Genomic DNA, 15576 nt, shown 5'->3' with positions numbered 1-15576 from the left:
CCCCCGACCCTGATTAGAAATAAAAGGCCTTTAAAAAAGGATGGATGGATGATTCAGATTCATTTGTTCCGAGCAGCGTCTGACCCTGGATATGGTGCCAGACTCAACAATTTTACCATAGATGATTGCGTCCATAGATGTCCTTGCAAACAACAAGCGGTTCTTTGATTTCAGGGCCTCTCCTGTTCCTGGATGAGTGCTCTGATGGATTGTTGTGCGCTTCTATGTCAGAGATACGGCCGTGCCGCACGTATATTCTTTTTTATTTTTTTTTTTTTAAAGGTGCATTGCAGCTCGATTCTGAGACAATTGGAGAGTTTTGGAAAGATGGAAAAGTAATGGGGATGGAGAACAATTCGTTGGAAAGACAGGGATGATGGAAGACAGAGGCAGGAGGATGAAAGCAGGCCAAGGGAAAACAGCAGGCAGAGTCCTGGGAGATGAAACACAGCAATCACTCCTACAGAAGCCCTCCGCCCTTTCATTGATTTATCCCACATCGATCATCTATAGTTACACAAGCTGGTCGCACTAAAAATCACCCTGCAACCTTTCAGCACAGGAGGAGTTTAAGCAAACAAGAGCTCCATGATGCTAGTTTTAAAGGAAATTATTTGTAGCACCTGCAGTGAATTGGAGAATTCCATTTGTTTTATTCACTTGCAGAGCCCAGTTGTCTGCCTCAACATCTGAGACCTGTTTAGGTATTCAAGCAGGTCAGGATCCCAAAATGTCTCTGATTAGCTGTGATGCTGCTCCGGTTGTTGGCTGAAAACACCTTCTGATGCCGAACTGAAGTGAAGGGGAGCCGCTTTGCTGCAAACATGACTGCGGACATGCAGCAGAACTTCACGGTCGACCCGCACCGACCTTGTGTGGAACCTCTCAGTCTGCATATCTGTGGTCCGGGCGGCTTAAAACACAACCTACACCGACTTCAGATACATAAGGACAGAATCGATTTCAATGAATGTGATGGCAACTGATATTTGCCGAACCTGCAAAGGTGTTCTGGTACTAGCAAGAAGCAAAAAGCTTTATTAAATTGGTGCAGCTACATCATGTCCAGATTTAACAGACACTACCGTCTGATGCCCACCAGGCTAAAGCTAGAAATCCATTGGTGCTAAGCTTCAGAGAGGGGGTGAAGGTTTAGGCACCATTTTTAATGAAGTCCTCTTACAGATTTGCTGAAGGTGAGGGACAGAGAGGTTGGGTGTTGATGCTCATTTAGTTTGGAGACTCCTTTGAGGTAAATGCATTTTAGGCTTGTACTCTGGAGAACCTAAGATGATGGACCTGACTTGATCTCAGGGGTTGTTTTGGACCATCTATTAAACAGACTTCTAAGCAATTTTGGACCAAGTGCTACCACAGACAAGGTTTGCACCAGAATTCAGACCAGCCAGCAGTGCTGCTCAGAAGGTCAAAACGACGCTCATCACATGCAGACTCAACCCAAATACCCTAGAATCACACAAACACATGCCCAAACCGGCAAAGACCAGCAGGTGAGAACATCTTACATAGATGAGGGAGGGCTGGCAGCAACGAGGCATAGGTGAGACACACTCGACAGACATCAGGTCAATCAGGGAAGCGAGAAGATGTGACACAAACAGAAACAACAGAAAGTGAAAATCATGAACAGGAAATTCACCATTTACAGATGAACGGATCTACTCACAAAAATACTCTGTCTCTTCCCGTCTGGTGGTTTTAAAGCCAGTTCCAACAGCTAAAATCCTCCCGTAGAGTCCGAATATAAACATTGTGTGCGAAAGGTTTTCCAGGAACCTTCCTGCAGCTGTGTGAGCAGGCGCCCCTTTGTCGTGTTCATATTCACATCTACACGACTTGATTAATTACGGCCTCCATGGTACACAGGCAGAGCGTTCAGCATCATTACCTCCAACCTGATTCGTCTGCATCTGAATCGTGAGCTGTCTGCTAACTCATTAGCTCGTGTTCCCGGAGTAGCTGTGTTTATGAGCCAGCAGGGCGAGGTGTTATTTACACGTGCACACTTTCATTTTTTACCCTCCGTGTCACAGGAATAGTTTGGTGTGCTCCCACGTTGCCTTTAATATAATAACTTTCTAAGAAAGTACAAATAAAAACAAATGTTTTCTCTTGGATGTAAAGGAGTAGTTTTAGCAATTCCTCTTTATTTGGGGGCCAGATGTTCCCTTCAAAGCTTCGTTAGGTTCTATAAGAACAAATGAATGTACAGAGGCAAATTCTTAATCGAGGAATTTGTCATTATCAACATTGTCGTCATCTCCTGGCTAATCATTTATCACCTCAGAAGAGAAGAGCTGACAGAGGAGAGAGGTGAGTAAAGGCATTGTATTATCTTTTAATAGCTTTCCCAGGGGAGGAGAGAGTCTGTTTAATGTTCAGCTAATGAAGGAGAGAGAGGGTGCAGAACTGAAAAGGAAGGGTGGGGAGGGTTGGAGGGACTCAGACGAATCAGAGATTGTAGAGTTCCTTTAGACATCATTGAATTTCTCATTGAATTTATTCAGTTGAGCCACCAACATCTAAAACAGCAAGAAGCTCTCGTGAACGATTGGTGGCCCGGATGAAGATGAGCTCTTTGCCTTTGCAGCGTTTTGGCTCATCTTCACCGAGGGTGCCAGTAACTCTGGAGGGCAGAATATATCCAACCCTCCCACCACTTCCTGCCTGCTCTTCCTCCTCTCTTGGCTCAGCCTTGTCTCACGTTTCCACCTTTGTATTATTCAAGGTGCTTTTTTTTTGTTCCCTGTATGAAATCATATGGTGAGAGTGAGCAAACACCCAGGATTTGATTTGCTGATCGGGACTGAGCGGCGCTCCGCGCTGCAGAGATGCTCCGCGCTGCAGAGATGCTCCGCGCTGCAGAGATGCTCCGCGCTGCAGCTGCTCTGCTCTATACGCTTCGATCTTTGGGTCAGATTTGCTTTTTAATAAAGCAGATCAACTGTTGGAGACAAGGTCAAGCGGATTTTAAAATACATCAACTTTAGTTACGAAATGTTTTCTGATGGACTTTATTTACATGAAATAAACAAGTTTGGCCGGGCTGAGTCTCACCTCCGTTACTCTGATGATGATTTGTGTCCAGTTTCACTTCATGACCAGGTTTTTCTGACATCTTTGGGGACCCTGCAGCTGACGTCCATTCTTTTCTTCTCTGGATTTCAAGGTTAAAAAAAAATCTCAGCTCACATGAGAAATAATCTCAGAAGGTGAAAGAGGTCACCAAAGCTGCAGGACAAACACACACCCACCCACCCACCCACGCACACAGGCTTCATTTATTTTGGAAACGTGAACAGGAAATGATGCGCCAAATACTCTGATAAATCTCCACCGCCCTCCTCTTAAATCCCAGTGATAATTTTGCACTTGTCTTCTGATTTATTACAGAAAGGTTCAAAGTGGAACATGGACTCTGCAGTTCAGACTGATTAAGCTGCTGCTGGGAGAATACCAAAACACACAGGAGCTCCTTTCTCCTCCAATGTTCCTGCTGCTGCAAAGAGTTCAACTCTGTTGTTGTTTGATATTGATGATGAAGGTTGTTCACAAGTTTCTTAGGAGAATGAAGAGACAAACATTGAAGAGACAAGACATTTGGAACATTTGAAGAAACTTCCCAGGAACACGCACTGTTCCGTACTTTTGCAGGCCCGTTGAAGAACATATTATCATCGCCATCATCTGCATGATCGTATCAGTCTCGCAGCTTCATTTGTCTCTTTCTAGCTGCACCAATATTCGGGTTAAAGGAGATAACCTGATAAGATCGGACTCTGAGTCTCTTTGGTGGATTCTGTGCTCGATACCTGACGTCAGCCTCGGAGGTTTTCCTTCCACGACGTGGCAGGAACAGATTACAGCGATAAATAAATAAAATAGTTTTCATTTGGCTGATTTGTTGACTAAACTGGTTTAAATGGGAACATGTCAGTTCTGTGTCATGTAGAAAACATTAAACCTCTTTGGGTTTTAAAGCAAAGCATCATGTTTCATGAGAAAACTGTTGAAGTGATGGTACTCACCTGGCTTAATAAAAAAGAAATTGTGTCCAAAATTGTGCAAGATTAAGCTGTTTTGAGCCACATACATGATGATGTAAAGGTCCACATAGCTACTGAAGCAATTTGCCTATTAAAAGGGGTCGTTTGTCATTAATTGACAACTCTGGAGGCTGTTGACAAGATTCACATGCTGCCAGTCAAGCTTCTCAACTATCCACTTCACTAACGGAAAACTGTGATTAGACGACGGCAGATTTTCCATTTCTGGAGGACCGTCTTATTAATGACTCCAGCTGCTTCGGGACAAATTACAGGACAATCGCACAGACCTTTATTTGAGCTGTCTTTCATATTTGCTGCAGATCTGCGAGCTTCAGCGGCTGCTGCTGCTCATTAATCAGGAAAAAGGTCACATGTGATGGAAGAAATCCACAGTTTCATCCTCTGAAAAATACAGTCCACCTCCAGCACTTTGGATAAGTGACACAATAAATGATCTGTGTTGAAATTCAGTCGCTTCATTAGTCAGGACAGTCAAATCCACCGCTGCTTTCCCCTCGAGGGGGGCATTTCAACATGAAATCCATATCAGTAGAGGGGCCAACTTAGCCTCGGCACAGGGGCGGAACTCATGGACCTGTGTGCCTAATACCAAGTGTGCAGCTATGAGTCACCCGTAGCTGCAGGATTTTGTTAGATTTTTGTGATTTGTGGTGAAACAAACCTTGATCTTGTCCCAGATTCCTTAAAAAAAAGGGTTCCTCTGTCAGCCAAACCACCCAGGATGCCACCTGAATACCACAAGCTGTTTAAAAAGCCACAAAGCAACCTGCTGAAATTCATTTATTACTCTTATTCCTCAGCCTGCCGCTCTTCTTTATAGGCTGTGAAGCTTCATTCAGTCGTAGAACACTGAAATGTCATCATACACAGAAAGTGTATTAATTAAGATCCTTTCCATGAGCAGCCGCCACCAAGGCTGATGAAGACAAACTGTGAAGGACGACATCCATTGAAAAGATTCATTCTAGTGTTTTGTAACAGGCTCATTCTGAACAAATTTCCTAGATTTAATCCTAAACGTGCGCTGCTGAGTGCTGCAAGTTTACACAAAGATGGCCTTTTTCCATTTCACGCCTGTTGGCCCCGAGAGAATCGGCTCTGTGACAACATGAGGGGGGAGGGCGCACGTGAACGCGTGCACATACGCTCACCCACATTATCTTTCTGCTGCTAAACAGATAACTTGTTTACTCTGACTAATTGTTCGGCAGCGGTGGCGAGACGATCAGCGGCGAGAAGCTTCAACTGATGAAACGGATGAAATTAGCTGAACTTTTAATCTGTGAGCATCAAATACAAAAGTCAAGTACATACAAAAGTCATCAATTACAAAAGGCCGGAGTGGCGGCAGAGAGGTCATGGTCCGTTCACCACAACCGGCTGATAAAAGAGAGACGGTGAAGCGCTCCAGTCCAGGAGGACACAAAGCTGGACTCTTGTCGTGTAACATTTGTAGATGAGGGTTGAGTTTTTGGTTTCTATGATGCAGAGCTCAAGGTACATGTTCTCGCTCCAGACTGATGAAATGATGAGGCTGCACATCCGACGGCTTCACGCAACTGACACCATGGACATAAATGGGTTTAACAAGGCACTTCAGTAGTAAAGGGGAATATATTAGGATTTTTATCCACTTCTTTGTCTTTACACACTCAAGGTGTTGGAAGTTAGTGGCATGGGAAGCGTCTCGGAATATTTTGGACTTAATGATATTCATGGTCTGGGGCTTCGGTGAAAGCCGAGGCACCACTCTAGCAACAAAAAAGAGAAATGAAAAATCCACTCTGGGCTCCGCGCTACCCTCTTAATACTGAAGAAACAGCACAAATATTCCAGCAGGGCATCCAGGCGGGAGTTATGTAAATCAATCAGGCAACCTACTTTGTCTTTATCAACAGTTTGGGACGGGATGTGGCAGAGAGCAGGAGGCTCCTTATAAAGGAGGAAAGATGAACCATGAGGACACGGCTGCTAAACACACCCACTTCACTTCTATTATTAAGCACATGTTCTGGTTTCTGCAACAAGTCTAATATATTTATTACATATTAGACTTTATTCCGATGAAACAGAGTATGTGAAACATGGATGAGCCGTCTCCATCTCATCCTGTCTGCTTGTGTCTCACAGCTGTTTTCAGCTATTTTTAGCAGCCTTCTCCTGATACTTCCATCATCTCCAGATCAGCTTTAAACCAGTTAGAATCAGCTGCACTGGGAGAAAACCCAGAGAATGAGAATTCTTTAGCTAGCCACAAATGAAGCTTTCTAACTATGATCTTCATTAATAAATGTGGAAGTGTATCTCTTGTCTTTATGCAGTGCTGTTGGTGTAAATTGAAGTTCTGTATTAAATAATCAATATATTCACTAAAGTGAGGCAGAGGGTGAATAATCTGCAGTGATTTTTACGCTTGCGCCTCCACCGTCACAAACAAGGAAGTGGCTTTGTGGAGGAACATCTGTGAAACGAAGACGCTGGCTCACATTTACACTCACAAAACACTGATTGCTCATTGACCGTGTCGCAATGGCACGCTGGCTTTTGCTTCATCTCATCATGTCTCATACTGGGGAGAATGAGACGGGCTTTGAATGCCTTGCTGGAGCTGTGGTGGACTTCCTGAAGGTATAGAGGCCTGGTCGCAGCTGATGCATGAAATGAATCTGTTCTCTGCAAACTGGGCTGCACATAAATGGGTCTTCCTTCACCACTCAGCCCATCTGGTCTGGTTAAATCCCTTTTTTAAGTGTTCTTCATTAGCACCATTAACTCACAGCTGACCTTTTGGAGTCTCTTAGCCTTTACTTGCTTTATACACCCTCCCTTAGCTGGTTTATCAGCCCCAACAGTCTTTCGGAGTCCTCAGCCATTAGCATCACCTCCAACAGCATCTGAATAGCAAGAGCTTTTTCTGACGCTGAAATGGCTGCTGCGAAGTCTTCAGCTTTAGAACACCTCCAATCAATCATCTGCTGCAGTACACATCGTTATATCTTTTAGAGTTGGTTTCAAATCTTGGGTTGTAGCTGCATTAGCATCAAGATGAACCAACGTGAATTGAAAAACACACGAATATATTATCTTTACACCCAGCTCATCTTTATTTAGACTCCTTCTATGGTTCCGCTCAAACAACAAACAGCAGCAACATCAAACTGATAAGACAATGACGTGCAGAAACTCTGTCTTTGTTCCTCTCTGCTCCAGAGTCTTGTTATCCCAGTCTTTGGTCAGCCAAGGATGTTAAAGGCCCAGTGTGAGACAGACAAGATCGACCATGAACCCGACTCCAAAACAAACTAACAAGCGGCACAATCAGGAGTGAAACCTGAAGTCCTGCCACGCTCGCTGGCTGAAACGTAGAGAAGAACAGCAGGAGTCAAGTGCTCCTTCTTCTAATGAGCTTGAGTGGCTCAAAAACAGTCCAGGGATAAACGGCTCAACCCAGAAGATGTGTAAAATAATTAAAGGGTTAATGGGATTAGGGTCGGTTTCCAGGCTCCATCTGGAGTCGACCTTGCAACAGAATACGCAGCGGTTCCCGTAGGACGCCACCAGGCCTTCAGAGCAGTTGCTCCTCTGAGAAGTGAACAATAAGGAATATGAAAGAACAATAAGAAATATGAAAGACAGCTCAAATAAAGGCCTGTGTGATGAATAATCTTGATAAGGTGACAAATGCAGGAGAACCAACGAGGCTTTTGCGACGGCTGCAATATCAGAAGGTTCCGTCCACGCAGACGTACCGTACAAAACATCCCCTTTAATTAGACTCTGACTTCATCTGGTCTCCACGCTGAGACCTTCTTCTTAAAGGAAAATGTGTCAGTCCAAAGAAATAATGAGTGACGAGTGAGTGACGACGTGTTCCTGGGCGTCGTTAAGAAATCGGGTCTGCTCGTGTCCTTGAGACCGATCGACAAATGTGCAAGTACGTTCGCGCAAATGCATGTCTAAGTTTGGGCGACATGGGGAAGCAGACGCGGTGAAATTGACGACGGGCACAAAGCTGGAGCCTCTTGAAAGGCCATTAAAGTGAAATGGAGGAAATTACCTCGACTCACTGGGATGGATCGTTTCTTACAGGCTTTACGCTCCTCTGCTTGGCTAAGTTTTTCCCATTTCCGTCTCCAGTTTAGACTTGCATTGTTATTTATGTCAAAAGCAGCTTCCTCGGCAATCTGGGGCTTGGCGAGAGTTCAAACACGTCGGGCCTCGAGCAAGAACAACTCACTGGAAACAAATCTGTCACTAAGTTGCATGCAGAAGTGATTTATGAGAACTCACATTACCCATTGTGTATAGAATTTTAATATTTCATATTTGAATTAGAATTGGCAGGCTTGTGCAAACAGCACGGGGAAGCAGGAAAGCAAGCGTAGAGGCTGGAGGCAGAGCTTACCAAGTTCGTTTTATTCAAAATCAGAAGGCTTAGAGGACGGGAAGATGGGCAGGAGGGCAGCTCTGCTCCGGCAAACAAGCCTAGCTGACAGCAGGCAAGAGTCAACATCCAGTAACTCCAAAAAATGAGATCCAGAACACAGAAAACACCGGGAAGACAAACACAGAGAAAGCCTGGAACAAAGGAAGGAGGAGGTTGACAAAGACAGAAACACAGACGAAGCTAAAACCAGGGAACGCCGGGAAGACAAATATATCAGGTACATGTTGAAGCGCAGTAGAACAGAGATGCTGCTCAATGCTAACAGTTGTACAGACAGCTGGTGCGCAAATGATGTGAGTGGGAGAGTTTCTGCTCCAACCGTCCCGGAGGACTCGAAGGTCTCTGCTCCAACCGTCCAGGAGGACTCGAAGGTCTCTGCTCCAACCGTCCAGGAGGACTCGAAGATCTCTGCTCCAGCCGTCCAGGAGCACTCGAAGGTCTCTGCTCCAACCATCCAGGAGGACTCGAAGATCTCTGCTCCAACCTTCCAGGAGCACTCGAAGGTCTCTGCTCCAACCGTCCAGGAGGACTCGAAGGTCTCTGCTCCAACCGTCCCGGAGGACCGAAGGTCTCTGCTCCAACCGTCCAGGAGGACTCGAAGGTCTCTGCTCTCCAACCGTCCAGGAGGACTCGAAGATCTCTGCTCCACCGTCCAGGAGCACTCGAAGGTCTCTGCTCCAACATCCAGGAGGACTCGAAGATCTCTGCTCCAACCTTCCAGGAGCACTCGAAGGTCTCTGCTCCAACCATCCAGGAGGACTCGAAGATCTCTGCTCCAACCTTCCAGGAGAGACACTCGAAGGTCTCTGCTCGACCACCACTCCAGGAGGACTCGAAGATCTCTGCTCCAACCTTCCAGGAGGACTTGAAGGTCTCTGCTCCAACCGTCCAGGAGGACTCGAAGGTCTCTGCTCCAATCGTCCAGGGAGACTCGAAGGTCTCTGCTCCAACCGTCCAGGACTCAAAGGTCTCTGCCATTCTGTCCTCAGACCAGCAAGGTTATGCATTTAATTAATAGGACTTACACTTTTACAGTATAAATAACAAGAAAATAGATAATAATCCCTCCAGTTGAATGGAGAATGGGGAAAAAAGGTTTTTATACAACAATCTTCACAGGAAATCATTAAGTTTATGGGGGTAATTAATGGTGGACCTTTCATCTTAACTATAATTCTCTAAGATTTCTTTCTTTAAAATCTGCACAATGGATTTTAGAAGAAAACAACATAACTATTATTTTAGTGTGGCTATTTTTCTCTATATTCTTAAAACTCGTACACGCACACACACTCACTTGTCCTCACCATTCTATCTTTGTAGGGACTTTCAGCCATCATTTCACTAAATGATCACACATATGTATGTACGTATGTATGTATGTGTGTGTGTGTGTTCATAAGTGATGGGTTAAATGCAAAGACCTAATTTCATTGGTGCGTACTGACAATGATTAATGAAGGATGTTTTCTACTGCTTCTTTTTCTTCTTCTAACCCTGAACCCAATTCTAACTTAGCTTAAACCGTGTTTTAACCCTCAAACAGTGGGCCCGCATCCCAACATGGCCCTGCTTTACTGGTAGAATGAGGATTGTGCTACTCAAATAGTAGAAAATGTGAGGACACACACACACACACACACACACACGCACGCACACACCGTAAGAGCACGATTCTCCTCCTAAATGAACTCATTTGAATGCAAAGCCAGAGTTTTCTTTCCAATTACACACTTGCACTGATGCAGAGTAAATCTGGGAAGGTCTTAGAAATTACAGTTATTAGATTATGACGAGCAAAGTTCAGTAGAGGCGCTTAAGCCTCAACAGTTCACACCAGAGCGGCCGCTCACCACACTGCACTCGCCACACAACTCAACTGGAACCCAGTATAATCCTTTCAGCACACCAATAAAGGCTTAGAATGACGCTTTGTTTTTAGCTTCTGTCTATTGCAAATGCACAGTGGCGCTATTATATTCACAAAGCACTTCATTTTTAATCATTTTTAATCTGAAACTGATGTTGATTTAACCACAGTAACCTCCCGCAGGAGTGGGTTTGCAGGCAGGGATGTAAATGCACTCTAATGTCAGAACAAAGACGTGCTTTTCATCAGCAGCCATCACTCACGACAATGTTCTTGCGTTGGAACTGCATATTCATGACACGTTTCAGTAGTTGCTGTACTTATTTATCCTTATTTACCTCTGCGTAGATTACATGGAGACATTTAGACGTGTTTCCTTCCTGCATTTAGATGAAGAGACAATTTGGATTAACGTGAAAATACACAACAACCACAAGCAGCTGTTCAGGCTTTAATCTAACAAGATTTTTTTTTATCGTTATGGGATATTGTTAAAGCAGATGTGAAGCTGTTATCATCAGATTATAATGAATTAATCACCGTGAATCTAAACTTTAACAGTGTTCGTACTGATTAGTGATTAATTACGCTGTTTATTGGATGTCCCAGGTCGTCTGTTCTCTGTGCCTCTACTGTGATTAAACTGCTGAGTTTTTTCCTTCTGCTCCCACCGGGGGGGCCAATATTTACCAGCAGAGACTGCAGGATCAAAAAAGGTACGTTTATCTCTATTTATTCCTCAGCCACAATCACTAGTGATCTTTGTTCCATGGTATTATTAAGCTTACCCGATGGAACTCTGATGGGGTTTAAAAAGATTTCTTCAATATACCAATTTGAAATAAAAGTCAACGGCTGGCTAACACATCGGTATTTTGAGTTTAATTTAGATTTTCTGTGTTTTAATCCCGCAATGCTGCAAAAATCACCTTTTCTAAACTGCATGAAATGACCAGAATTAGCAGATTACATAGATTCCACTGAGATGCAATCAATTTCAAGTCATGCCTCATTGTTTTGGTTTTGTTTTGCAGGTAAGTGGCAATTCTGTACAAAACTACAGAACTTTGACCAACAATTTTCTGAAAGTCCAGTTGTGGACACTGATTTATGGATTAAATTCAACAGAATTTTCTTGTTCTCCCATTTTCTTGACTTTTATCTTTAAATTTAAGTCGAATTTGTGATTTTTATTGCCATTTACAGCCCAGAGTGACGTGTCCAGATCTAAATCCTCCCAGCTCTGCAGACGAAAACCTCAGCTCGAGACCCCACTCGGTAAGCCTCCTCCTCACCCATCCATCCATTCCCGGGTCTAATCTCTGCCCACCGGCCCCCCGGTCTGTCAGTCATTGCTTATCTGTTGAGCTAATGAACCTGAGCTGGGGAGTGTTGTTCCTACCAGCGTGTCGCTGCAGAAGACAGAGTGCTCTCCAGGCTGACAGCAGAGCGGCCAGACAGGCGCAGGTACGTGGTGCCCCCCACCCCAACCCCCCGTTCATCACTGACAGCCACGCAGAGCCTGTGAACGCCTGGATTGCTGCACAGCGGCAATCAGACATAGTGATTCCAGCCAGGAGAATACCAGCTGTGCCGCCTCTTCTTTGGCTCTCACCAGGCTTTTCAGCCCCCCCCTCCCCAAAACCCAGTCTCAGTAAATAACAGCAAATAAACACACGCTCCAACTTCACGTAGCTAGCAGATGTTAGTGATTGGCCATCAGGAATCGCAGGCCCTGACGGTTAGACGGTATAAACCGAACAGCATCCACACAAACTGCAGGTACGAACGCAGGAATGCAGCGGCTCAGAGGGTCAAGACTTTGATGTCTGAGTCACGCTGTCGGGTTCTTTGATGTCTGAGTGAGAACGGACCGCTCTCATTGGCTGAGAGAAAAGGAGGAAGGTGGGAATGTGGTGAAGGCTTTATAAATCCCTTTTTTTCCACAATGAAAATACGTTCGAATGTCTCTTTACTGTCCTGGATACAAGTATTATCTCAGAATGATGAAACCAAAGATCAGACCAGATCTGTGTGTGAATCGAAAGGGAGGCCGGTCTTGTTTTGCCACACGCTATCAGTTGATCGCCCTGTCTCACCTGCGGGATCACCAGCCATGATGTGTGCCTTCTTACTCATTCTCTTTTCTCATCTACCCTCCAATCAGCATTTCATTTTCTTCTCCAAATTCCCACACTCACACCTGATAGTTGACGGCAGCCGCGCTATTCAGCCCCGCTCTCATTTTCCTCCCGACAGCTGCTTTAATACCTCTATCAGCAACAAGAAAAAAGATGAAACGGCTTCAGCAGATGGTGCCGATAGCTGAGAACGGTCAATCCAGGTGAATTATGAAGAGCTTCAAAGTGAAAACAGGGCTGCTGTTGTTAGTAACACTAATGTTAGCAAAGTTGGAGGAATTTTGTGAGAATTATTTAGGCCGTCACATTTAAGAGTGTGGTACTGTCGATTAGCTTTTTTTTTACTAATGTGTCTGTCTTGACCCTCTGGAATTGAAAAAAACAAGCCGTTGTTGGCTGTTAGCTCAAAAATCCCCCAACTGGGCACGATCTCTATACCATCTGTGTGTGTGTACAGATGCTGTTTAAATGGCGTAAGATTGCCTAAGTTTACTTTAAAAGGTGAACTTTCTTAGTTTGTAAAGGTTGAACTTAAGGGGCCATATGTGAATTTGTGGTTGAAGCTGGAACAGCAATCACCCGTCATACTACTGTAGAGCCTGGTACCCCCCAGAGTACTGGTTGCCAGTTACCGTAAGCTCTTATTTCTCACAGTTGATTGCCTACTTAATCCATAGAACCACCTACATACACGCTAGTTACTATGAAGGTACATGCAAATTGTTATTGGACTGTAGAGAATATTTGAAAAGTCTCTGATTACACTAATTAAAATTCAGTTAGCCAAACTTAGCTGAGTCTATAGTCAGGACCAAACTAGCAACCTCAGCACCAGTTGAGCCATCGCCATCAAAGGCATCACCTGTAGGGGTCCCCTGTTCCATTTCTGACTATGTCATGATGTTGTTAGGAATCATTAGGAGGCCTTTTAGGTTGAGGGACTTCAGATTTTTCTGATTTGAAACATACGTAGTGTTACCTGGCAACCTGGCTGCCGAAACACTACTGACGTCGTGATTGGTAGAGGGCGGAGCTACAGACTAGCACACATAACATCAACGTTATGTACAGCTGCTTTGTCTCCTCGACAATATTGCCTGGACTATTATTGTCAGCGATGTGAGCTTTTGAAATAAACACGATTCTTCAACGTGTGCTGACACATCAGGGCCCCTTTATGTTTACTGTAAATATGTTTCTTACATACTGCTGCTTTAAAGACTGAAATGTTTGGTTTGTATCTTGCTGCCATGTTTTTTTTGGCTTCAGGCTACACGAAGAGCTTCAATTGCAGCCGCTAAAAAAGTAAACAAGCATGAATAAATAATTCCCTGTGATCAGAGGTTTTAAGCTCTCTGACAGGAAAGATGGCGCCACACAAACTCTGGCCAAGAAACAACATAAACATGGTAAAACAGCATGAAAGGAGTCTGGGCTCAAAATTCCACCATCCCAAACTTTAACTATGAATTTTTGATGCTCCACAGAAGAGCAGGAACTTTATAAATCTCAGTTTCAGTGATTAACACTTAATTAATTTTTATATATTTGTTTTATTATTTATATATATATAAGTCAGACTTATAAATGTGTGTTATTATATATGAATATTCCAGAATGAATAAGAATTGATATAGTTTAAATTAGCTTTTATGCAGAGGTGCAGGTGAGACTATGGTGCAGGATTCCTGCAGGGAAGCAAACATATGATATTTAAATGTCTGGGAATGCCAGATTGTGTAAAACTATGAGGTTAATTACAAAGAAATAACCCTGCAGGAACCCTGCGCCATTGTCACCTCTGCATAAATCTCAGTGTTCATTGCACTTGTATGACTCCGGGTCATTTGAAATTGCAATAAATTAGAGGAAATGTCCAAAAAAGCCAAACATGTTCCAACAAGCCTGGTCGAAATGCTGAGTCTGGCAAATGCTAACCAAAAACTATATCACTTCTTATTTAATATGGAATATTCCTTTTTAATAAAGAACGGTAAATGGATCAACTTGGGAGACGCAGCAACAACTGGACCCACCTGAGAAGTCTGTCCCAGAAAGTGGGACAGAGTGGATGACTTTGGAAATCTTAAAAGACCTTGTCTTTCTGCTCTTCTCTGTTCGTGCTGAAGCTCTGGTCATTTCAGGTTCCGTTCTTAAGCCTATCAGATGTAAAGATCAGTCGGAGATCATTAATTATGCCGAGCTGGGGGAGATAAAGGAGGACAGCAGAGTGGAGGAGAAGGGAAAAAAAAGGAGCTGATGAAGATTAGACCCCGGAGTCTCCTTGACCTGGCTCTCCAGAGGTACCGGCTTGTCTTTACAACAGGGAGAGGTATAAATATTTCAAGTCAAATAGAGCTGTAAAGACGGAACTTTCATATTTTATTCATCAAAGCTGGAGATCCACCAGCTTGGCTGCCTACAGGGAAAGGTGTGCCCACAGTCTGGGTTTAGATGTGTGTGCACGTACGAGGGAGAATATTTAACAGAGTCTTCATGTGTTCCTGTTGAATCTCAGAGGATCTTCACACTGGATCGCAGAGCCAGAAGCTCCTCTGTAAAAACGACCTGCCGTCATAACCTATGCAGGTGTCTTCACATATTTGTGAGTTTAGACCAGGTTTTATTGTTGCCCGTAACAACCAGGAAGTTGAACAGAATGGGAGGAGGAGACGTGGGCGAGTGCTCCTGCTGCTGTACTGAAAAACATTAGCCTACATCTGTAGGTTCCACGCTAAAGGCAACAAAAGGACGGAACTTTATGATGGCTCATTTTCTCTTCATCACAATCTTTCATTAACGGACTAATATACATTGGAATATCTGACACACACACCCCCCCCCCCCTTATTGCAACTCTCCCTCAGAACAGGCAGAATTCCCCCGTTCACTCTGTTTTAATAGCACCTCAAAACTTCCCCTTTCCCACCTGGCCCATAACACCTAATTGTTACATTAAATATAGGACTGAAGCGGCTCATCTACAGATATTTCCTACAGATATGTCTTTTTTTAATGTTCGGAAAG

Source organism: Takifugu flavidus, chromosome 14 (assembly GCF_003711565.1).
Source record: "Takifugu flavidus isolate HTHZ2018 chromosome 14, ASM371156v2, whole genome shotgun sequence".
NCBI lineage: Eukaryota > Metazoa > Chordata > Actinopteri > Tetraodontiformes > Tetraodontidae > Takifugu > Takifugu flavidus.
This window is presented reverse-complemented; position numbering follows the sequence as displayed.